Source organism: Amblyomma americanum, chromosome 2, assembly GCF_052857255.1.
Source record: "Amblyomma americanum isolate KBUSLIRL-KWMA chromosome 2, ASM5285725v1, whole genome shotgun sequence".
Lineage (NCBI taxonomy): Eukaryota > Metazoa > Arthropoda > Arachnida > Ixodida > Ixodidae > Amblyomma > Amblyomma americanum.
In genome coordinates, this window is record NC_135498.1 from 39,474,018 (window position 1) to 39,498,407 (window position 24,390).

The 24,390-nt window shown below is 45.4% G+C and overlaps 1 protein-coding gene across 5 annotated transcripts in view; it reads left to right on the top strand.

Moving 5' to 3' along the window:
- Positions 1-24,390, top strand: part of LOC144121052 (uncharacterized) — a 173,026-nt gene that overhangs the window by 68,174 nt on the left and 80,462 nt on the right. The gene's annotated exons all lie outside the window — the stretch shown is intronic.

The following is a 24,390-nucleotide window of genomic DNA, read 5'->3' on the forward strand; positions in this document are numbered from 1 at the left end:
GTCACCACACACACCACACGTTGAACACAAACCTCGCATCAAGCGTCCTGTGCGGGTAGGTCCAACAGAATGCCAAGCTATGTGCTTAAAGCGACACGGCAATCGGAAACTCGAGATGATTCCTGCCTTGCATTTTTTACACATAGCAACCTGTGTTCTAGGCCGGAAATGACAAGATTCTACTGATATTCAGCCCACCTAACACTGCCTTAACCGGCCTTTGTTACAGGACAAGCCTTCTTTAATTGACAGCTTGCATCGAACATAGACCTAGCCGATTCACTACGACGAGCAAAATAGCGTGAATGCAAATTTCACGCCGAGTTGAAACCGTTAGACAGCCTACCTCGCTAACTCTTACACAAAGGCCAGTCTCCTACATTCGACGCTGCGCTGACCAGCTTCGTGCAATGGGTTGAAATGTGAGTCTACAGAATTCTTTGCAAGCGGAACGTCTGGCTTTCGATCGCAAAAGGTAATTCGACTCCTTTCTTGCGCGGCGTCCTGAAATCTGAGATTCACAAAATCTCGCGCCGTCTCGGTTTTTCTCCCTCTGCAAAAAGCAATCTTCATGCAGCAGCCGTTTCAACAGGAGCCCGTCTATAAAAACGTCGACCGGACACACGTCTGCTCCATCCTTTTTGAAAAGAGTGTCTCCTGCCCAAATATTATTTTTATTTGCTTTTTCAACTAACCAAATCTCGCATGTTGAGAGCCCTTTACGCTTGCGCAGGAGAGGACAACTTTTACGAAGCGATGGTGAAGAAAGGACTGCCGAGAAACCATAGAAGAGGAAAGGAGAGGGAAAGAACCTTCTGAGCGCAGAAGAGAAGCGACGGAGAAAAAAAATCCTTCCATTGTTCGCTAAACTAAGTCCATCCCGTCCTTCCTCTCTTCCTGTGAAGTCATATATATATACATATATATATATATACATATATATATATATGTATATATATATATGTATATATATATATATATATATATATATATATATATATATATATATATATATATATATATATATATATATATATATATATATATATATATATATATATATATATATATATATATGCACACACGCCTAGGTCGTCGCCAACTCTCCCTCACTGTGTGCACCTTTTCTGGCTTCAAAATCTCTCGCGCCTTGACATGAATTGAGCATAAAGTTCTTTAGACTCCTCCTATTACTGCATTTTTACCCTATATAGCTACGACATTTTTTTTTACACTCCTATCTTTACTCCCTTTTCGCTATCTTTTTACTCTCCTACTGCCTCCTTTCAATGCGGCTGCCGGTGGCGCCGCGCACTGCTCGAGCTCGCAGAGAAAGTGCAGCATGCTATAGGAGAAACGCAGAGAAGCACCTCAGCCGTGCGCTGTTCTCGAAGAGCACCCGCCACTCCAGTTTGAGGCCGTTACGTGCTCCGCTAAGGGGCGCGGTGGTAGCGCCAGAGAAACCATGTAGAGGGCGCTCGCTCCATCCGCCCTCTCTCCCGTTCGCACTACTCTCAAGCGCCTCCACGGTGAGCTTTCAGCGGATGGTCTGCGATGGTTTTCCCTGAGCTATTTAAGCTGTCCGCTGTCTAAACGCTTCTCTCGGAGGAAATGAATTTCAGCGCGAGCTCTCTCTCTCTTTTCGCTGTTGTAGCGACAGAAGCAGTGTGGAAGATGATGAAGAAGAAGCGCAGGCAAAGGCAGGAAGAGGGGAGTATGTGCCATGTCTTAAGAGGACGAAGAAGAAGAAGAAAGGCAGGAGGATATTCGCGACAGTTTGTTGTGCGTAGCCGTCACAACTCGAGAAGGGCCTATATATCTCCTTTTGCGTTGTTTTTTTTTAATCCCAACACCCTAGCGAGACCCCCTAAGCAATACCCAGCGCCTACAAGGCCAGGGTCGGGCTCACCGCTTCCTAAAGCACGCCTTTTTCCTTGTCAGGCAAGTGCCACTAAGTGTCACGCAAAATCTGCGAGCTCCATGTTTCTCCTCCAGAACCACTTTTTCCGTGGGCGTTGTGGCCTCGCGTTCTTGTCCTATGCGGCAGAGAGAGTGAAAGAGTCGAGACGATGAAAATGAAATACGCTTTAGTGCAAAGCGGACGTGCAATCTGGCACCGGTTCCTTCGGTAATATCGTTGCGAAAAGGAAACGGTTATAATTTCCCTCTTTCCTCTGAGTCGTTGTAGCATCCTTTTCATTTTCCCGGTTGTTGTTTTTATTTATTTTAACTTCCACGTTGTTTTCGCTTGATCACCGGAACTCGCCCTCCGAGAATAATGGGAGCCATTATCAAGGGACGCGCAGCCTGGAAGGGGATACTTCATTCGCGCTGTTGGAAAACATTTGCGAGGGAAACGCGGTAGTGGGATGCAAGTTGCTCGGAAACGAGCTTCTAAAGGCAATTTCGTGGCACGAACAGGGTTGAAGACAGGAGACAAATATTCATTGCGCTAGGTATTGCTTGCCGAAGGGGCTGCGTTTACAAGCGGCAACATTTGATAAGATGGTCCTTGTCGCTTTTCTGGCAGGTCCTATACATACTATTAGTTTTTGGGCCCACGGAAATTACGTTGAATAAACGTTAGTGAGGTTGTTTTCTTTTTTTAGTGCATGCCGAAAAATGCTGACTAGTCAAAATTGTGCAATAAATTGGCTGCGATTCTGCGCTGTAGCCCATGTTTTATGAAAACCCATGCTGTGAACATATGAAGACCCGTGGTCGTTCGAAGGCCTTCATAGTAATACCAATAATAACAATAAACAAACCATACGGCAACGGCACTGACACTAGTCGCGCTGTAACAGTCAGCATAAACCACCTCAAGTATTTAATCCTTTTGTTTAACGTCGTGTGTTAAAATTTATATTCAATAATGGACTTGCAAAATGCAAAAAAAAAATTGGAGGGGGCACTTACGCTTCGTCTGAAGCGTATCACTTTCTCTCCCCTGAAACGCCTGTACATTGTCATCTGACGCCGACGGCAACCACTCGGCACGACAGCGCTGCCGTAATGCGATTCACCAACAACCTGTTCTCGCTTCTTGTGCGGGTGATAAAACACTGCGGGGTTTGTACACTCTAAGCACAAATACGTCTATATGGGATTAAAAAGAGAGTAAGAGCTAGCGCATTCCCTTTCATAAAAGGCAGTGCTCGAGAGGACATCTTACTCCCTTTTTACTCCTTTTTATTTAGAGTGTAGTCGCTCCAGCGACCAATTCTTGTTGACGCCGCCGAGCCCGCGGCTGGTGCTTCAAGCAACTGTAAGCTTGAGAAAATTGCTATTGCTGGGTGGTGACATCGAAGCCGATCACGGACCGGATTTGGTTGTGATTTGTAATCACATTTAGGTTATTCCCGCACACGTAATAGAAATAAAGTAAGAACTTCTGACGGACATTGACAACGAGCCCTATGCTCTAGAGAAACTAGAAAAAAGAAAATGGCAGAGTTTTAACGTAGTTAAAACCGAGCAGACGTGCGCAAGCATGTATTTTGCCTGGTTTGCTGGTGGGTTCGCTTTGCTGGGTCGTCGGCTGGTTTGGCGACGATATTAGTTCGATAGTAGTATTACTTATTGAAGGCGATGATGTGCAATGCCCAGCGCGAGACTGCGTTACAGTTTAACACGAGGCGTGATCGGTTGCGGCGATAGCATAGTGCTCTCCTGTAGTGGCCAGCGAAGCTGGTCTGTTCGCGCCGCCGCGGGTTCGAAACCCAGTCGCGGCAATATTTTATTCATTTATTTATGGCTTGGCCAAAGTCACCCTCAAGGTCAAGGTTCACAAAAACTCTGATAACTGGTTAGACCTTCGCACTAAAATAATTCACTTCCTGCCAAAGGCTCCTCGCTCAGATGAATGTAGTAACAGAAAGGTTAGAAGAAAGAGCAGAAGGTTTGGTGAACCGAAGAAGGAGGCCCAATTAAGTGTTTTATACAAAAAGACCAGCAGAACACTTCAACAAAGGGTGAACATGGATATTGTTTAGGACAAACTGAAGCTCGACGCGGTGGAGATCGAGCGAATCCATCGTTTGGGGCGGCCGGCAGAAAACAAAATTATAGCAGTTATTTTCAAGATTTTAGACTGTAGACGCAATGCGTCAATACTGAAAGGAGAGCTCAAGCTTAAAAATACAGGTCTCGCCACGCGGTGGCTCAGTGGTTATGGCGCTCGGCTGCTGACCCGAAAGACGCGGGTTCGATTCGAGCCGCGGTGGTCGAATTTCGATGGAGGCGAAATTCTAGAGGCCCATGCACTGTGAGATATAAGCGCACATTAAAGGACCAAAGAAGCCCAAATTATCCGAAGCCCTCCACTACGGCGTCACTCATAGCCCGAGTCCCTTTGGGACATCAAACCTCCTAAACAATAAAACTTCAGGTTCGTCCTTCGGCGAAGATTTCTTGTGAAAAGTTAGAGACTTCACAAAAAGTATTTAAGATAATTCGTAGCATAACCGTGACAGGGGCGAAAAAGTTTCTCTCTTAACAAATTCTACAACGAAGGCCAACGGTATGTTTGGGGTAACGGAAAGAAGAATGAAATGCTGTTGAAAAAATAATGATGGTCGATTTGCGTAGTTAGGCCAAATGCGAATTAGTTCGGTTTTCGCTTCGGTTCCGGTGCTCCGATCCAGTGTTCACGGATGGCAGTTGTTGAAGCAGCGGTAATGGGTTAATGTCCATATATGCGGAATTGGTTATTCTCTGAATTCATAGATTCCTGGGAGTCTTCGTACCCCTCTTGGCGCAGTGGTGCCGTTGTTCGGATGGCGATAATGGGTTAATGTTCATATATGCGGAATTGGTTATTCTCTGAATTCACAGATTCCTGGGAGTCTTCGTACCCCTCTTGGCGCAGTGGTGCCGTTGTTCGGATGGCGATAATGGGTTAATGTTCATATATGCGGAATTGGTTATTCTCTGAATTCATAGATTCCTGGGAGTCTTCGTACCCCTCTTGGCGCAGTGGTGCCGTTGTTCGGATGGCGATAATGGGTTAATGTTCATATATGCGGAATTGGTTATTCTCTGAATTCACAGATTCCTGGGAGTCTTCGTACCCCTCTTGGCGCAGTGGCGCCGTTGTTCGGATGGCGATAATGGGTTAATGTCCATATATGCGGAATTGGTTATTCTCTGAATTCATAGATTCCTGGGAGTCTTCGTACCCCTCTTGGCGCAGTGGTGCCGTTGTTCGGATGGCGATAATGGGTTAATGTCCATATATGCGGAATTGGTTATTCTCTGAATTCATAGATTCCTGGGAGTCTTCGTACCCCTCTTGGCGCAGTGGTGCCGTTGTTCGGATGGCGATAATGGGTTAATGTTCATATATGCGGAATTGGTTATTCTCTGAATTCATAGATTCCTGGGAGTCTTCGTACCCCTCTTGGCGCAGTGGTGCCGTTGTTCGGATGGCGATAATGGGTTAATGTTCATATATGCGGAATTGGTTATTCTCTGAATTCACAGATTCCTGGGAGTCTTCGTACCCCTCTTGGCGCAGTGGTGCCGTTGTTCGGATGGCGATAATGGGTTAATGTTCATATATGCGGAATTGGTTATTCTCTGAATTCATAGATTCCTGGGAGTCTTCGTACCCCTCTTGGCGCAGTGGTGCCGTTGTTCGGATGGCGATAATGGGTTAATGTTCATATATGCGGAATTGGTTATTCTCTGAATTCACAGATTCCTGGGAGTCTTCGTACCCCTCTTGGCGCAGTGGCGCCGTTGTTCGGATGGCGATAGTGGGTTAATGTCCATATATGCGGAATTGGTTATTCTCTGAATTCATAGATTCCTGGGAGTCTTCGTACCCCTCTTGGCGCAGTGGTGCCGTTGTTCGGATGGCGATAATGGGTTAATGTCCATATATGCGGAATTGGTTATTCTCTGAACTCATAGATTCCTGTGAGTCTTCGTACCCCTCTTGGCGCAGTGGTGTCGTTGTTCGGATGGCGATAATGGGTTAATGTCCATATATGCGGAATTGGTTATTCTCTGAATTCATAGATTCCTGGGAGTCTTCGTACCCCTCTTGGCGCAGTGGCGCCGTTGTTCGGATGGCGATAATGGGTTAATGTCTATATATGCGGAATTGGTTATTCTCTGAATTCATAGATCCCTGGGAGTCTTCCTACCCCTCTTGGCGCAGTGGTGCAGTGGTCAAACGGTGCGCCACTGCCCATCTATGGCAGGTGCTGCCATCGGTGGTACTTGGGTTGCTTGGGTTGGGTTGCGATCCTGGTTGCTCGTCCCGAGCAACCTGTCACGATTAACTGAGCTGCCGCCTGACACGGCGGGCTTACCTGGCCACCGATTAGTGGGCAGGTGAGCAAAACAGGCTTCAAGCAAACAGACAAACACAATGCCACTATAAGTGCTATAAGAATGGCCACTATAAATGCTCGCGCACTAAAGAAGGATGAATCAAAGGCACAACAAAAACAACAACCGCCCTGAAAAGGAAAAACGGCAGCTCGCAAATGACATGTCGAAAAAGAACGCAATAAAAAAATATATTCAACGCAAGTGCCAGAAGGATGCTACAGAATAAAACTAACCGACTCGAAATCGTTTTTTTTTTTATTAAGGTTCAGATATTGGGGCGGTCGCCGAAACGTGGCTTTCGCCTGACACTGGAAGTCAATTGCTCAGTGATTCATAAAGATCGGCCGTCTAGAGGGGGCCGCGTAGCTTTGTTGATAAAGAACAAGCGTTTTCCCTTTGCGTGGGTTATTTTTAAACTCCGGACATTGACTATCCTGCCATGGACCATACCCCTCCGGCCTCAAATGCAGTCATCGATTTAAAGTCGAATTTCAACTTTCATCAAACAGTCCCCCATTCGACTCGCATATTAAGCATAAGGAAAAAAATTAACCACCTAGTTCTAGTTGTAAGCGAGAATTTCTCACATCGCCAACTTAATCCCGATATCATTGACGTAATTTCTGTGCACAGTATACCAGGATCCGTGCTGCAACTAGATTTTAAATTGAAGATGTGTTTTTCCCGCTCGACTGTAAGTAATTTTAATAAAGCTGAAGGCGCTAGTATAATAACCCCCCTAACATGTGAGTTCAAGGCGTTTTTTGAAACACCATCTAGAGGAGACATGGACGTCAACTCTCTGGTTTCATTTCAAGGAAATTGTTTTCTTTGTATATAAGAGTATTCCATCGAGAAACAAGAGACCTCAAAACAAAGAAATCCCGCGTTACGCGAGAAGTAATTCATGCCAGACGCAAAGTGAAACGGCTAAGCCGGTAATCCTTATATAAAAGCTAAATTAGCCGGCGTCATTACAAGCTTTAAGAAAAAAAATCAAGAAATCAAAGGAATACAACTTTAGTCTAAGACTTCCTCACCTCTTTACTAACATCTCGCATAGGTTCTGAGACCACTTCTGACGTATTGACATAAAAGGACACGAACTGACATCATAGGAAAAAAATTTGAAGGGTAACTTACTCCAACAACTTTTTTCGGTCTTTGTTTACCACAGACAATGGTGTTATTACCGGATGATAACAACTCGAACTTCCGATACCGGAGAGATAGTACTGATGCCGGTATTCACAACGTTCTCCTGCGTGTCGATGCGGAAAAAGCCAGCGGTCCGGGTAACATACCAAACGGGTTTTAAAAAATCATACGCGAATTGCGGAGTAAATACTTTGGCTCAATATTCCGCAGCTCGCTTACATCGTCAAAGCTACTGGAATGCTGGAAATTGGCAAAAATAGTTGTAATCATTAAAAGGCAGAGACGTTAGTAGTGCATCATACTACAGGCCCATTTCAATCACTGGCACAATTTATCAAATTATCGAACACAAACTTTTAACATCTAACAGGTCTTCTAGAGCACGAGAACGAGCACTTGATATCACCTTACTAGCGTGGATTCCACCGCGGCCTGCTGACCGTCAGCCCGTTAACAGAAGTCGCTCATGATATGGGGCTCAGCTTCGATATAACTGCAGTCAAACTGATATCGTACTACCAGATTTTTCTAAAGCGTTTGATTACATATGTCACAACAAACTACTTCGTGAACCGCAAAGCATGATTGGACCGGGGGAAGTTCTAGGCTGGGTGAGAGACTTTCTTTTTAACCATTCTCAATTCATAACCTGCCCCGCCGCGGTGACTCAGTGGTTAGGGCGCTCGACTACTGATCCGGAGTTCCCGGGTTCGAACCCGACCGCGGCGGCTGCGTTTTTATGGAGGAAAAACGCTAAGGCGCCCGTGTGCTGTGCGATGTCAGTGCACGTTAAAGATCCCCAGGTGGTCGAAATTATGCCGGAGCCCTCCACTACGGCACCTCTCTCTTCCTTTCTTCTTTCACTCCCTCCTTTATCCCTTCCCTTACGGCGCGGTTCAGGTGTCCAAAGATATATGAGACAGATACTGCGCCATTTCCTTTCCCCAAAAAACCAATTATTATTATTATTATTGAAAATACGCCTTCTAGAAAACAGCGGTAACTTCAGCAGTTATGCAAGGCTCCGTCCTTGGTCTTTTACTATTTCTAATTTATATCACTGATATCACCGCTCAAATTACCTGCAACATCAAGCTATTTTCAGGTGACTGCATTATGTGCATAGAAATAAAAAATCATGGCGCTTCACAAATCAATCTGAAGCGGTGATGGACTGGTGCGAGACATGGTAGGTGATCATTAATTCTAAACAAATCTGTGTGCATGTGCGTACCGGGAAATGAAGAACAATCAAACTTCGCTAAGAGCGTTTAAAGTACTCCACTTATTAAACTCTCCCAGTATAAATATTGCAGGCTCACACGAACCGCCCACTTCAGAAGGCACGCTCTCACCGCTAACTTAACATCGGCAGCATTACGTAAACTGCTTTTCCTGAGAAGATATACATGGATTGATTTGAGAGCATATATCCAGCTTGCCCCAGAATCTACTAAATTTTTAGCCTAAAAAATATTCATAAGCCATTAAATTATCAAAACTGAAAAAATGCAAAGAAAGGGTCCAAGGTTCATCGATAACAAAAAAAGAGTACTGACTCCCCAACTAACCTTGCAACTATTTTTAGTGCCGCGACAGCATCAATAAGTGCAAGAACTCGCAATTGCAATTGTTATATCCGCTATTGCTTAACGTTAATAACATGAACACGTCAAAATATATTTCCCGGTCGCAATCTGGACCGACACCCACAAACTTGCACACACATTACATTACTAGTCATTTCGGCCTGATGTATTAAGTATTCATTTTTTTCTTGTCGCCATACGAGAACAGAACCACTAGACGTCTTGACTACCCTTGCGTCGGCTTTAGCAACATTCATTAGAAGGATCGATGTCATCATCCGAGCAGAGTGACGCTCTCAGTCATGAACAAGGGGCTCTCATTATGCATAATTAATACTTTTCTTAAGTTTCTACTTTCCTTCCTTTTTCTCGGATTACACAGTGCATGAGCATTTACGTCATCCCCGCTTGACTTCTTGAGTATCAGTCTACACATTTATTTTGTTTTGTTTTTATCATATGCATCCTTATGTTGTTTCGCGCGCATTGTACTCTGTTTTTTTTTTGTTACCTACATGTTGTAAATTGTTAATCGTGTATGTTTACTTCTTATCTACAAAATATTCAAAAGCGATTTTTAAATTTTTTATCTAAGTTGTATATCTGAAACACTTGCTGTTCTCTGATTTATTCAGGCACGTGTTTGTTCAGCCATGTAAACGTTCCTTAGGCTTATGATGTAGCGTTTGCTCCGATGGAGAAGTTGTGTATGTCCATCTTCTAGGGCGTCCTGAAGGGGCTTATATAATTGAAAATAAATAAATTTACTCTTACTTTTTGTTTCTTCGTTTGTGCGTGTTCATGAGTGGGTGTGCTCAATTTTTGTTCAGTAACCTTCCCCTAACCACAACCAAATCGTTCTTGCAACCACTATATATACATCTGGACTTGGAATCTTCGAAAAGTGGTAACATCCCCTTAATCCATAAGGAAAGAGATTTGAAATACTTGAAAAATTACAGACCGATCAGCTTAGTGTCCGTTGCCTACGAGATATTTGGTAAGGTAACCGCTAAAACAGCCTTCAGTAAAGCAAAGAACCAGGCTGGCTTTCGGAAAGTATGCTCAATAGGCCATATCCAACCATTAGTCACATCGTAGAGAAACATAACCAATATATAGAGCCGTCATCGATGACGAGAAATCATTTGACTTATTCGGAACATTAGCAGCAACTTAAGCATTGTGGAACCAGGCTGTAGGAGTAGGATATACAAAGGTGCCATAAAATATTCATTCCGGGTACGCAGCCATCATAGTCCTCCGTAGGAGAAATGATAAATCCCAATCAGGAAGGGTGTCAGGGCGGGAGACACGATATCTCCAGTACTATTGACCGCGTGTTTACAGGAGGCATTCAGAGAACATTACAGGGAAGAGTTTGCTGATCACACTGCCTGGCTTAATGTACCGGAGGACGAATTGCATAGCATGCATGATCGATGACCTACACAAGCAAAGCAGCACTGCTGGTCTAAAATGAAGAAATTTAAATTAATATTCAATAGTCTCGGAAGAGCACAATAGTTTAATAGGCAGCTAAGCATTGCAAGTGGTCAGGGAATGCATTTTTTAGGGCAACTAGTAACCGTTGACCAAGACCGCGAGAGTGAATTAACTAGGCGAAAAAGAACTAAATGGAGAGCATCTGGCAGACATGTTAAGGTCATGAATACAAGCTTACGAGTATCCCCAATAATAAAGTCGGCAACAGCTGTGTCTTACCGGTACTCCCCTATAGCGGTGAAACTTACAGGCTGAAGAAGAAGCTTGAATTTCAGTTGAGGACAGCAAATGAATCTATTGAAATTGAATTGATAGGTGTGACGTTAAGAGACAGGAAGTCAGCAGAGTGGGTCGGGGAACGAACGCCGACAATAAGAAGACGAATTGGGCATGGCCAGTGCACGTAATCCGATTACAAGATAACCGATGAGCCTCTAGGAAAACGGAACGGATTACAGGTGAAAGCACGTGTATCAGGGGGTGGCAGAAAGTCAAGCGGGCGGATCAGATTAGGAAGTTTGAAGGGAAAGCACGTGTATCAGGGGGTGGCAGAAAGTCAAGCGGGCGGATCAGATTAGGCAGTTTAAAGGGTAAGGTGGCTGCAGCTGGAAAAGAACAGAGCTAATTGGAAGGATAGGGGAGAGGCCTTTGTCGTGTAGTGGATGCAGTTATGCTGATGCTTACTTTAACGGAAATGATAACGATAGACATATGAAACTTCAATACGCCATGGAGTTTCATTATGTCCTAACAGAACACGAAATACTCCAGAACCTGCTAGGACGTGTGCTTTTTGCTCACGATTTCGGGAAAGACACTGCAGCGATCATCTCCGCGAATAGTATTGCGAAAAAGAGCACTGGACAGAAGCGCGGGCAGCCGTATAAGTGTTCTGCCGTATAAACGTTGGACGGTCCCAGCACAAACGAACGTGAGTCCCACCAAAGACCATGCCCGACACGCGGGCCAACGATTATGGCCACAACAACCACATCAGTGAGCGGCCTGTTATATGCGGCTTCATTGCCATTCACGTCTGTATACACAGTGCCTGGACGTATGCGTGCAGTGCTACTGCAGCTGTAGAGTTGCCGCATGCCACTTCATGGCCGATTCCAGAGGGCAGCGGTAACTGAACGGTATGGATTGATGAACGATGACTTCTTTTTAAAACGGGATGTTCTCGAGGCACACTAGGTTCAGTAGCTTTTCTCTTTCTTCTTGAAAACCATTTCTTTCAATCATCAAAGTACTGTCTCGTGACCAACCATCTTGGTTTTTCAAATACAGGATCCAATGGGCATTAAGCGATTGGCCAATGCTTATAGCTCATAGTTGTCAATAAAAACCAGCTACAGGCGATAACAGGCAACAACGAAATTTCCAGAAAGTCCGTTACAATTGTTAAAAAGCCCCGACACGGTCAGACTTGACCCTAAAACACCTTAACCATCGTTCAGTTCGTCTCCAGATAAAATTTTGTTCTTTTGTTGGCGGTGTTGGGCTCATGTCAGCCAGGTCAGTATTTTCTACAAAGCCATCAGTATTCACTCCCTACAGCACGCACAGACTCATTTTCCTGGAATAATGCAGTGTGTTTCGGTTAAGTGTCATGCCGTATGCACGTGCGAGTTGCACTCTTTCGGAGTGAACCTTCTCGTTGCTTGGCGCCAACTGAAGTAATCCTTCCGGAGCACTGTATGCAACTGGCGAAGCACACATTGAACGCTATGGCCGCGTCGGGCAGTGCATGCTGTCCCGCGGGGATTCCCGTTCACCTTCCTTGGCTTCTGCACCGCTAAAGCCGCCGCGGGCAGCCCCGTGTCCGACGAGTAATTGAGTGATTGCTACCGAGAACCGCATTCGACCTCGTAGGGAGGCTCGTGCCGCTCCAAGAATACTCCGCCAATAGAAAAGGGTGACTCGCTATTCGACGACGGCTTCTGCACGCTTCTCCTCAGTTCTTGGGCCCTCGCAGCAACTCATGGGAGCAGTCAGGATCGAAAGGTCTCGAACCCTGCCTATGAAAAGGAAGTCTTATAGTTGCGCGCTAATCGTGCGACTTCCGAGCAACATTTTGCCCACAGGTCACTAGCTGGACAAGCGATGGAAGCAAGAACAGGAAAGCATGCAAAGAATGACTGAAGAACTGCAGTCAGCTGGAACCCAAGTCTGAAGTGAAGGTCTGTCTACATTCATGATCACCGCGCACTGTCCTTTTGCGAGAACGAAAAAAGTTCGTTATCAAGGCTTGAACTTGTTACCGAAACCAAATACTAATCACAAGAAAAATACATGAATGCGAGAAAAGTGCGGCCTCTGACTGTATTAGCAGGGTGAATATTGAATGTTGATTTGATATCTCTTACTGCTGTGTATGATTAGCGGAATAATGGAGCACCCTGCGGGTCAAGGGTTGTTGTTGGCGACTGTTGTTCTCACTGAAGGTTGTATCCTATCATAGACAACGCTGTTTGCAATGTCGCATGAAAGTCGTAATTTTTACTGAACCCACATGGTCCAGGTACGAAGGCAGACCTCGGATTGGACTTTTTAGTGAAACGCACATTGTGCAGTGAATTTAACTCTCCTATAGAATTCTTTTTAGGCAAGCAGGCAGTGATAAGAATATGTATTTTTCCTAGCCGCAGCGTTGTTTTTCGAACGCCTTGGTCATTTCCTAAAATTTGTGAACCCCGTTCCCGTATCGACTTTTTTTGTACGCTTGCAAACAATGTAGTCAGCTACCAAGCGGTATAATGCTTTCGATTTCGGCAACGAGTGTATTTCACGCGCCGTTGTTAGCCCTGCACTGGCTGAGCAGTTAAGTCAGGTGAAAGTTACGAACTTCTAGAGTTTAGTTAGCAGTGGTCTCTAAGTTTCAGAAATGTAGAAATACTGATCGATGTATTTAAAAACAAAAGAACATGATTCGAGCTCTATTAAAACTAGCGATCTTGTCATATTTGTGAATCAGAAAAGGGTAAAAGTATGCACAAAAAGTTGGCAGACAATTACGATAGTCGGTTATGCGAAATTTGCGCGCAGCTCTTCATACGCCACCTGCCACCGCTGACAGGTGGCGCCACCTGACAGGTGGAGCGTTACGTCGACAACGACAACGACGCGGAACGCAGAAACGGACGCCTAAGTCCTGCGCTCTAAAAATTCACACGTGCAGCTAATTCCATAATGTGTAGCCAATGCGATAGCATCTGCTGATGCCTTCTCCGGATTTGACATCACTTCCGGTGTGGTGGTGTCACTTCCCTCTAGCCAATGGGAATTCTCCGTCTGGCGACGTCGCTTTCTTCCAGGCAATGGGAATCATCCGGTTTGATGAAGTCACTTGTCTCCAACCAATGGGGGAATTTTAAGACTGAGAACTAGTTTTGTTCCCATCGTGCTTCTAATGCTATTGAATTGAAAACATGACTAACGAGATTCAAACAGTTTATCACCCGTCAGTGCTGCTATTCGGTAACCATAATAATTCTGGGCTCTTTTGTCAATAGGGTTAGCATTTGTAGTGAGTGATCTTCCCTTATGCCTACTCTGTTCTTGATGGATGCAATTTTCTCCTTGCTTTCATTAATGCAAAGAATTTGCGTTTATGTTATAATATTTATAGCCGCACATCTGCGTGTGGGCTTAAATGGAAACTATTTACGTTCATGCGTGGGGTACCGTGCGAAATAAGGCGGGCGTTAAAGAGTTATATGTGCCTCTCTTGCTTTTCAGTGGCCTCAGTCAGCCCTCTCGTTATCTCGATCCGACGTGACACATTTTCAATGCTTCTTTGTTACACCAATTGCATCCACCAGGAGTAAGGTCTTATGGAGCTCCAGGTTTTCTTAATTATTCGAGAAATAAAGAACAGTGCTATGAAAACAATTAATCTCTTGCCCCATGAACAGTGGGCTGTCAAATTCTGCGCGCATTTTTAATGAGGATGGCGATGCGAGTAGCGCACTGATTTTTCGATTACGCCATTTCCTAAGTCGAGGCCACTCTCGAGAATTTTGTGCTTGTTAATAATGAGACTTCTTCTTTTTCTTCGACAGTGTTGGGGCGCTCCCACTTGTGAGTAGATGAAATTTCATTTGCCCTCCTTGGTAGGTACAGTTGTGAGCAATATAAAAAGGAAACAGTTTAGGATTTCACTTACTGATTACTCCGTAACTATGTGTGGCAAGCACGGCTTTGCTCTTTCCTACCTAGTTTTCTTCTTGACCCATAATATCCTAAAATCAATCTTAAATTTAAGTGTGAAAATGAAAAGAAAATTTGCAGTTTTATCTTTAAACTTAATTCCCTCTCATTAGCTCACGACTGTACGTATATTCTCTTTTGTTTCTCGAGCACTTTTCTCATTTCTGCATTATAGTACTTCTCGCGGATTTCACTAGCAGCATTCTACCTTCGTACCTGCTATTCAGTTTTTATTCCTTATTTTTTTTCTCTTTTCTTCATCCGCCGAAATTGCTTCTCAGCTGTCCTCCAGTATTTTAGCGTCTATTCTAAACAGCGCCGGTGTGAACCCATCTTACGTTCGCGAGGTTTGATAGATCCGTGTCCTTCGAACCAGCAGCGATGATTCGCCGCAAGTTAGGCGCTGGTTTTTCTTTTTCTTTCTTTTTTTTACCGGCGCTGAATTCGCTCGAGCGGAAGAGCTGATGGCCAGGAGCAGCAAGATTACACTTACAGGTTCCAAACGTTCTTCGGAAGAGTGCCGTGCCAGAAGAAGTGGACGTTTTCGGGAACAGGTTCTTTTCGAACAGGATGCGTTCTGTCCCGTCGATTTTCATTACGGGGGTAATGGGAAGTTAGTTCCACGTCCCTCCCTCCAAATGGCTGGTATGTTGGCTCCGGCCTTGTCACCACTGGAGAAGAAAAAAAAAACAAGAACTTCGAACTTGTTCGTTGAGGTCAAAGAAAGCGCAAGGCAAAGAGGGGCGCGAAGACACTTTCCCGACTGCCCCCCCCCCCCCCCCCCCCCGCGCTTGTCCACAGAAATGGCGGCCAATGAAGTCGTGACGTGCAAAAATAAAAATATACAAGCGAGTTGCATAGAAGCAGGAGGCGAAGGTGCTGCTTCGTAGCGAGGCTATTAGGGTGACAGGCAGGTATTGGGAAAGAATCTAAGGGCCAGTACCTCTGTGGTGCATTATGAGTTGCTTCCGTTGTGAGAAAACTGTCTGTAAGTGCTTTTACCTCAAGTGCTGCCATTGTCATCACTCTCACCTCCTCTCCTTCTACTCTTCCCAGAATCTTTTCCAGCACATAGAGCAAGAGGCTATATCTTAGTCCTTTCGACCTGACCTCTCCGGCATTAATCACACGCAAAAAATTTCTCGTCCTCAATGAAAAGATAAACTTGCGATTTCTGATTTTCAAGGGTGGTCAAACGGGCTAATTGGTAGTTCATATTTGGAAAAAAACAGCGCACCTTAAGTCAAGGACAGAGGAAGATATAACGACACAGCGCTGAGTTCAACTAGTTCTTTTATTGCAGAGTGACACAATATTATATAGGAAAAGTGGGCGGGAAAACATGGGAAGCAGCTGCTTGGTTTGCACGGGACAGAAAGATAAGTGAGGTGAAAAGACAGGAGATAACAATGGTGCAACCTGGGAAAGAATAAAATGTAAGGGCTGGGAAACTTCCAGGTTTATCTTTACAGTGTTGTAAACATTATTGGAATGCTCTATAAGACGCTCACTAAGGCAACGCCCGGTTTGGCCCACGTAAACCTTGCCACAGCTCAAAGAAATTTTATATACCACACCAACTTCGCAAGGAACGAAATGTGCCTGTGGTGTTGATCTGGGCAGGTCGGCCCTCGCAAAGCTGGGGCATTCACTCTGCGACAAAGCTTGGATAGCTTGTCTGGCGCCGAGGGTACAACACGGATACCTGCCTTTTGCCCGATCTTTTTGAGCCTGTGAAAAATCAAGGTTGTGCAGGTAAGGCACCACAGCAACCTTGTGCTGGAGGCATGGGCCAGCACTCCCTTCACTTCCTTTGAGTTTCTTCAAGAGTGAGCCAGCTTCTGAGATCAGCAGGTGCTATGGGTAGCCAGAGCACCTGATTTTCGTTTCATTTTTCGGTATGTCTTTGCACCGTCCTTTTTCATTTCTGAACTGTGCACTCTTTCAGACTACTTTTTGTTTTTTGAGTAACAGTCGGTCGATCATAATCAATCCATTTGTTGAAGAAGCTAGTTTGCTTTATCAGATAAATCCACTCTCAATGTAAACTGCAGTCGCTGAATATACTTTAACGTAATTAATTACTACACACCATTACATCAATTACTGTAACATATCACAGAGCACCATGACCATGTTGTACAATTTTGAGTCCTGATCTACCACTTCATTCATCTCTACATAAGCGGTATATTTCAAGTTTGCCCTTGCTCTACAATACGTACATCTGCGTTTAAGGCATCCTCACCACATGCAATATTTTAGGGAAGGGTGGGCCAAATCGCGACAGAAATTTGCAAATCGTCGCCACTATTTTTGTCCGCAGATAACAAAAAACAAATACTGCATAATTATTCCTTTCCATCCTGGTATCTCTTTAACCAATTATGAAGAGGCCGCTTAAAAGGAACTCAGCAAAATTTAATTGATGATGATTATGGATTTTTTATGGCGCAAGGGCATCTACGGCCAAAGAGCGCCATGGCACAGGGTAGTTTTCATTTCTTAAGGTTGGGTCGAAGACCCATTTCCCAAGCATTTCACGCTAAATAATCAGAGCACCAGACCAGGGGAAAGCTTCTATTCATTGTATCACCGGTGGGTACCCGGCAGCACTGCGGGATCGAACCCCGCACCTTCCGCATGCGAGCCGGATGCTCAGACCACTATAGGCCACTATGCGGTCCAACATTTAATTCAATTTAAAACTCTGGAATGTCTCATTTTGCCTCACACCATTGGACAGAATGGGACAGCACATGGTGTACGATATACACTAGAGAGCGGTATAACACGGATAGAGCTTTACACCAAGCGATCAAACGACTACATTTACTTTAGTCCCCACAGAACAGCACACCGTCGCATTTTCCCCACACGTCGCCTGCTGCTAAAATCATTCTCTCTCAACTCTCTGTGGCGATAACGCTCTTAAACGTTGCATTAGAAAAGACGAGTGCTTAATTTCAATAACTGAAGACTTTCGCTAAAATATAGGACCCCCAGGTTGATTGAGCTGCGCAGTAAAAATGTAGCGTGCAGAATTTCCCGAATTTACGACCGCTTTCTCGTTCACGAAGCCTAAGCAAGCAATTTTTCCTCTGCAGTAAAAAAACTAATTGTTTCAGTCTTCAGCACCTTAAACTTAACTATATCAGCCATTTGCCGGATGTTGTAAATTAAATTTCATGTTACTGTAATTGCTCATTTAAATGATAGGAGGGAGTAAGTAACAAAATGTAGCGTTTTGCCCCGTGTAGGTTTTCTCCCTATTTTCTCTAATAAATGACAAATATGAAAATTCACTATCTCACGAGCTGAAAAAACCAACGAACTAACAAAGACCAAAATCTGTTCTCCGGTTTACTTCGTTTTTGTTTGTTTCTTCTTGAACATGTTTAAATAGTTTCCCACTGCAGATGCACCACCGGGCTTCCTTGCAAAAATGTTCACTTATCTGGTTCCTTCTGCATATGCACCATCATAGTTGCGCTGCTTACAGGCGGCCCGTACCATACAAAACTTCCTCATTAGTCTATACTTCATTAATCACGTTTTCCAAGCATCAATGTTCTCTTATTGGTGCATTTCTCATACGCGCCATCATAGTTGTGCTGCTCACAGGCGGCCCGTAGCATATAAAACTTCCTGTCTGGTCTATACTTCATGCATCACGTTTTCAAGACATCACTGTTACCTTATTTTGTGCCTTCTTCACAAGCACCATCATAGTTGTGCTGCTTACAGGCGTCTAGTACCGTACAAAACTTCCTGACTGGTCTATACCTCATTCATCACGTTTTCTGGGCATCATTGTTCACTTATTTGATGCCTACTTCCTATGCCCCATCATAGTTGTACTGCTTACAGGCGGCCCGTACCATACAAAACTTCCAGACTGGTCAGCACTTCATTCATCACGTTTTCCGGGCATCAGTGTTCACTTATTTGATGCCTACTTCCTATGCCCTTCATAGTTGTACTGCTTACAGGCGGCCAGTAGCATGGAAAACTTCCTGACCGCTCTATATTTCACGTTTTCCAGACATCAACGGTCCCTTATTTCGTGCCTTCTTCATATGCCCCATCATAATTGTGCTGCTTACAGGCGGCCCGTAACATACAAAATTTGCTGACTGCTCTATACTGAATAAAGTTTTCCATGCATCAATGTTCACTTATTTTGTGGCTTCTTCCTAAGACCCATCATAGTTGTGCTGCTTACAGGCGGCCCGTAGCATGGAAAACTTCCTGACCGCTCTGTACTTCACGTTTTCCAGACATCAACGGTCCCTTATTTCGTGCCTTCTTAATATGCCCCATCATAATTGTGCTGCTTACAGGCGGCCCGTAGCATACAAAATTTCCTGACTGCTCTATACTGAATAACGTTTTCCATGCATCAATGTTCACTTATTTTGTGGCTTCTTCATATGCCCCATCATAGTTGTGCTGCTTACAGGCGGCCCGTAGCAACAAAACTTCCTGATCAGTCTATACTTCACGTTTTCCAGGCATCAACGGTCACTTATTTCGTGCCTTCTTAATATGCCCCATCATAATTGTGCTGCTTACAGGCGGCCCGTAGCATACAAAATTTCCTGACTGCTCTATACTGAATAACGTTTTCCATGCATCAATGTTCACTTATTTTGTGGCTTCTTAGTGTGTGGCATCATAGTTGTGCTGCTTACAGGCGGCCCGTAGCATGGAAAACTTCCTGATGAGTCTATACTTCATGTTTTCCAGGCATCAACGGTCACTTATTTCGTGCCTTCTTCATATGCCCCATCATAATTGTGCTGCTTACAGGCGGCCCGTAGCATACAAAATTTCCTGACTGCTCTGTACTGAATAACGTTTTCCAGGCATCAATGTCCACTCATTTGGTGGCTTCTTCATATGCCCCATCATAGTTGTGCTGCTTACAGGCGGCCCGTAGCAACAAAACTTTCTGACTGGTCAATACTTCATTCATCACGTTTTCCAAGGTAATGAGCTGACTTTTCTTTTTCCCCCGGTTCCGTGCTTGAACTCATTTATTTCCTCGTAAGCTTCCTTCTTCTCCATCTCTCACAATCAGCGGAGAGCAATTCATCCTGGGAGAAAAAAAAAGGACGGTGCCGCCTATATGACTCGCCTTAGTGTTGCATTTTACCAAGGGAGCGCAAGCATCTACCATCGCATGTCGTCCAGACTTCCATGCTGAGCATCGTTGTCTCTCAGACAAAGCGGGGAACGTTTGCCTCTCGTAAGCTGTCGCACAATATGGGCTCGCAACTCTAGCAGCGCCCCCGCACGGGATAAAAGGCTTCCCGCATTCCCGTGCCCGTCGCCGCCCTTAGATTGTCAGGCGTCGCCAAGAGCCGAGAGCTTTCAGCCGCCAACGCGAGGATCATAACGAGACCGCACTTCTTCCGGAAGAGTACGGAAAAGGAACTCGGGCCGGCAACGACAAGCAGAAACCCAGGATCCGCCGCCAGTCTCTCCCGCCACCCCAGACACTTTCGACAGATTGGCAAGCCACCGCCGGCGCCGCGACTCTCCCACGCAAAGCCACAGGAAGGAAGGAATGAGTTGCTGAAACCACGGCGGCACTCGCGAGAAAAGAAAAAAAATGAGCGAAGCGACAGTGGGAGAAATAAAAAAGTAAAACGGCTAAAATGCAGCTATGGGCTGCGAAAGCGGAGTTTCCTGACTGTTTCATTTCGCTCTTTATATTTCTTTTTTTTTCCTTTTTCTCAGCCCTAGGACGAGAGCAGTGAAGCGAAGAGATTGTCACCGAGCGTCTGCGTGTCAGCGAGCGAACGACCTCCCCGCGGCGCTCGCCGCGAGACGATGACGATGTCGATGAAGGCACGCTCGCGGGAATATAGCCTCGCGGCAAGCAAAACGCTACTGGCTTTGGGGATCGCCCCTTGCGACATCCACTGCATCTTGTGTTTTTGTTTTTGTTTTTTTCCTTTCTGTTCGTCGTCGTCTGTTGCGTCGTGGTCAACCGACGTCCTCCCAAGGCCGCTATATCCCGGGAATTTCCCCGAGGACGCTCGGCTGACCGTTATTCGCCGCCGCGGCATCCGGGCGGCTCAGCCGCGCACTTTTTATACCCACGCTTGCCGCACAGTGGGGAAAGTTGCTGGTCTCGGGAGGCAAGCTGGATACGTAGAAGTATATTGTGTGTAGTAGGCGTGTGTCCTCGCGTGATTTGTTCTCTAGCTCCCTGGAAGAAGCTTCTCGTAACTTCTGCGTACTGAAATGTATTGTGCGCACGCGTGGTGTTGGGGATCCGGCGCCCCCACCCACACGAGCAGTTTCGCAGGGGTTGAGGGAGGGGGGGGGGGGGGGGGTCGCAATTCTCACCAAGTTCTCGGTTGATGTCGGGACTTGTATGGGCGTAAAAGTATGAGTAGGGCTACTGATTCTTTTTCGAGGTAGGGCATGTAGGTGCCGTCATGTGGTCTGGAAAATGGAATTCTTGTAAGAGAGGCACTTAGCTTCTTTATTTGACCAGGAATGCCGCCGCCTATGTAGGCTCCTTCTCTTCTGTGCACATCATGGATGTGGAGAGCCAGGAATGAACGCTAGTGCGGCTGTGCAGGCTTAGAAAGTCTCCTCGCTCCACCTGTTGTGTTTGAGGCGGGGAGCGATAGAAGACATGGTTTGTGTAATGTTTGCCTCGACATGTGGGCATCTCCATAATTGATGCACGTCCGTTATTCTTAAGGTATATTGGTTAGGCAGTGAGATCAATTTCGGTTCACTGGGTAGACCAGTAAATCAACGTACGCGTTTCTCAGTTGACAACAAAAAAGTATAGGGTCGTCCGCTGAGAGCAATGCTGCAGCGAGGATAGCGTTGCACTTTGTGTGGCAAGCACATTCCACTTGCACAACGTTGAAATATCGAGCAAGTGAGAGTAACCACTGTAGGCGATTTTTCTGCTTGGGCGAGAATTAACGACAGGGACTGTTTTTTAACCAGGCTTAGTTGCGAGTGATTACGCTCCTGTGTAGAGTCCGCAGCCCATCTTGCTTATGTCCTGTTTCGTCTTCCTCCTCAGGGTTGTGGTCGCTCTCCTATTGTATATGGCATATAATAGAGCATATGGTTTGAGCCCATGGCGCTAAAGACAAGGGCAAATATCCCAACTGCTTAATTAACTTACTTGCCTCAACGAGAGTTTTCGGGACCCACCCAACTTGATCTCAAACTGTGTCTGAAATCCCTGAAAGCCTGTCGGCTCAAGCAAGCCTTCGATGTAATTATGCATGCGGTCGCAGTGTGTCGAAGTGTGTAAACTGCATTTGGGCCTCAGCCGGCCATGCAGGTGCCTTAGAATAAATTGCGGCCAAACAGTGGGAGCTTTACAGTGTGTTCGATTCAAGAGAAAGCAAGGGTTCAGTACCAATTTATTGTGTCGTAGACGTGTTTCAGGCAGCTTCAGAGTAGGTCGCCTAACCAGCTTTGACTGTTATTATTTCGTGAATTGCGTATTTAGTTACGGTTGACTAATTAGGTCTCAACGCTAAAGGTAGGATAAAAAATTTCGTAAAATATAGTAGAATGCCTTAAATATTACTACTTTCGTTTTATTGCAACCAAAATTTCAAACCTTTGTTCAGGTATAGTTGGGCAGCAGTAGTCAAGAGGGAAACAGTATACGCAGAGGGACGTGTAGGAAGTCTCCGTAAATACCTCCATATAATTTAACGCTATGCGCTCATTAGCACATTCGAAGGCTTTATTAATCTGGACGCAAATGTGGTTCCTACACGTCCTTAATGTTCTTTGCAACGGAAGGGGGAAAAAGGTGTTATTTGGGCACGACGCAAAGCCCGACCTGTCAGAGATAACAAATCGAAAGTTTTCAGAGCGAAATTTTGCGATGGAATTAAATTGCTAAAAAACTTAAGTGAAGTTAAAAACGCATTAAGACTCGCTTCTGCCCTAACTCGTTCGCTTTGATGCAAGAGAAAAGAAAGGAATGTTAGCAGGTCAGGCACTAACGCGTCACTTCAGATTACAAGTGCTGTAATTACAGAGATCACGCCAGAGTACGCGTTGTTCCTAAAAAAAGAAATAACACTCCGTTCCAAACGCAATAAAAAAGCTTCCTGGTTCAGAAGGCAACAAAGCAGCCGCTGATAAGCACCAGCTGTGACGACGACATGCTTTTGCGCTTGGGCGCAGCTGTTTTTATCCGGCACTAGCGCTTGGGCGTGTTTGCATTTGCATAGAGGATGAAGTAAGGGCAAGGCAGGCACAATAGAGGCGAAGCTTTTGAGAAGCTTAACACACGTGTGCCTGCCATTATAGCGCGCTTTGTTCACATACGCGAATGGCAGAACAGCGAAGGAAGATGAGAGGCAGAAGGTTTCGCTGGACGCACGTGCGGTCGCTTACTACTAGTTTGCGCCCTTAACGAGAGCAACGAGCTGAACTTTGTGCTTACTAACGAAAAAAAGCAAGTAACTATGTTGTGAAAACACTTCAGCGTGTTCTAATTTCTACTGTTTCAAAGTGCCAAACAGGCGAACGACTGTATTTTCGTAATGAGAGGAGTAATTAGTGTTGTGAAAGAGTTAGCGACTGAGAGTGAGTGAGTGAGTGAGTGAGTGAGTGAGTGAGTGAGTGAGTGAGTGAGTGAGTGAGTGAGTGAGTGAGTGAGTGAGTGAGTGAGTGAGTGTTGGAAATGAAATGGAACACGCCAGACTGGTTCGTTCATGACAATCTCGGACAAGAATCTTGCTGACGTAAGAGCCGAAGGTGTCGTCCACTCAGCCCGTACACGGGCGGGAAATGTGTTGCAAAAATACCCCTTCTTTCCTTCCCCCCTTACACACGCCTCGAGGATTGGACATTCAGAGCTTATGAGACAAAAGACCAGCCCGCGTACGTACACAGACAGCCGTGAAAAACAGGCTCCGGCGGATAAACAGGAAATGCGTGAAGGTCCTCCGTAATGGTTCCGGTGGCGCTGCTGAGAGCGCCTTTGAAACAACACTCTGGTCAACATCACATGTTTGCCAGGGCTCCCGACGCTGGTGGTCTGGCGATCGTCCTTCGCCGTGCAATCTGATGTAGTGTAAGAAGCAGGAACCACAACAACCGTGATTCAAGCGTGAAGAAAAAAGGCGGCTGTTTCATCCGAAAACGGTGCAATACGGAGAAACCGTCCCTCTTGAAAAATTCACCATTGGCAGCTACTGCACGGTTTTGGATACAGAGCGGAGTGACAAGTTGTTGGCACGTGTAAAGTATTTGCGGCACCCAAATTCACAGTTCGCTGGAAGAAGTGACGCTTGCTGGAAAGCCCTCTTCTCCGGCGGCTGAGTACAGAAATAGCGACCTCTGTTTGGAATCGCAGACACGAAAACTAAGCGCAGACATAAACAAAGGATTCTGCGCATACCAACCCTGTCGGATAACCCTGACTTCATTCTATAACTATAAGCTACCACATCAGCTCAGGTGATGATAGGTCTTGTTTCCACTGTCCCCCGTTCCCCTCTGTAAACGATGTCTTTTCCAGAAAATCGTAAATCTTTATCTGTAAAACTATTCCGAACAGCTGGAACAATAC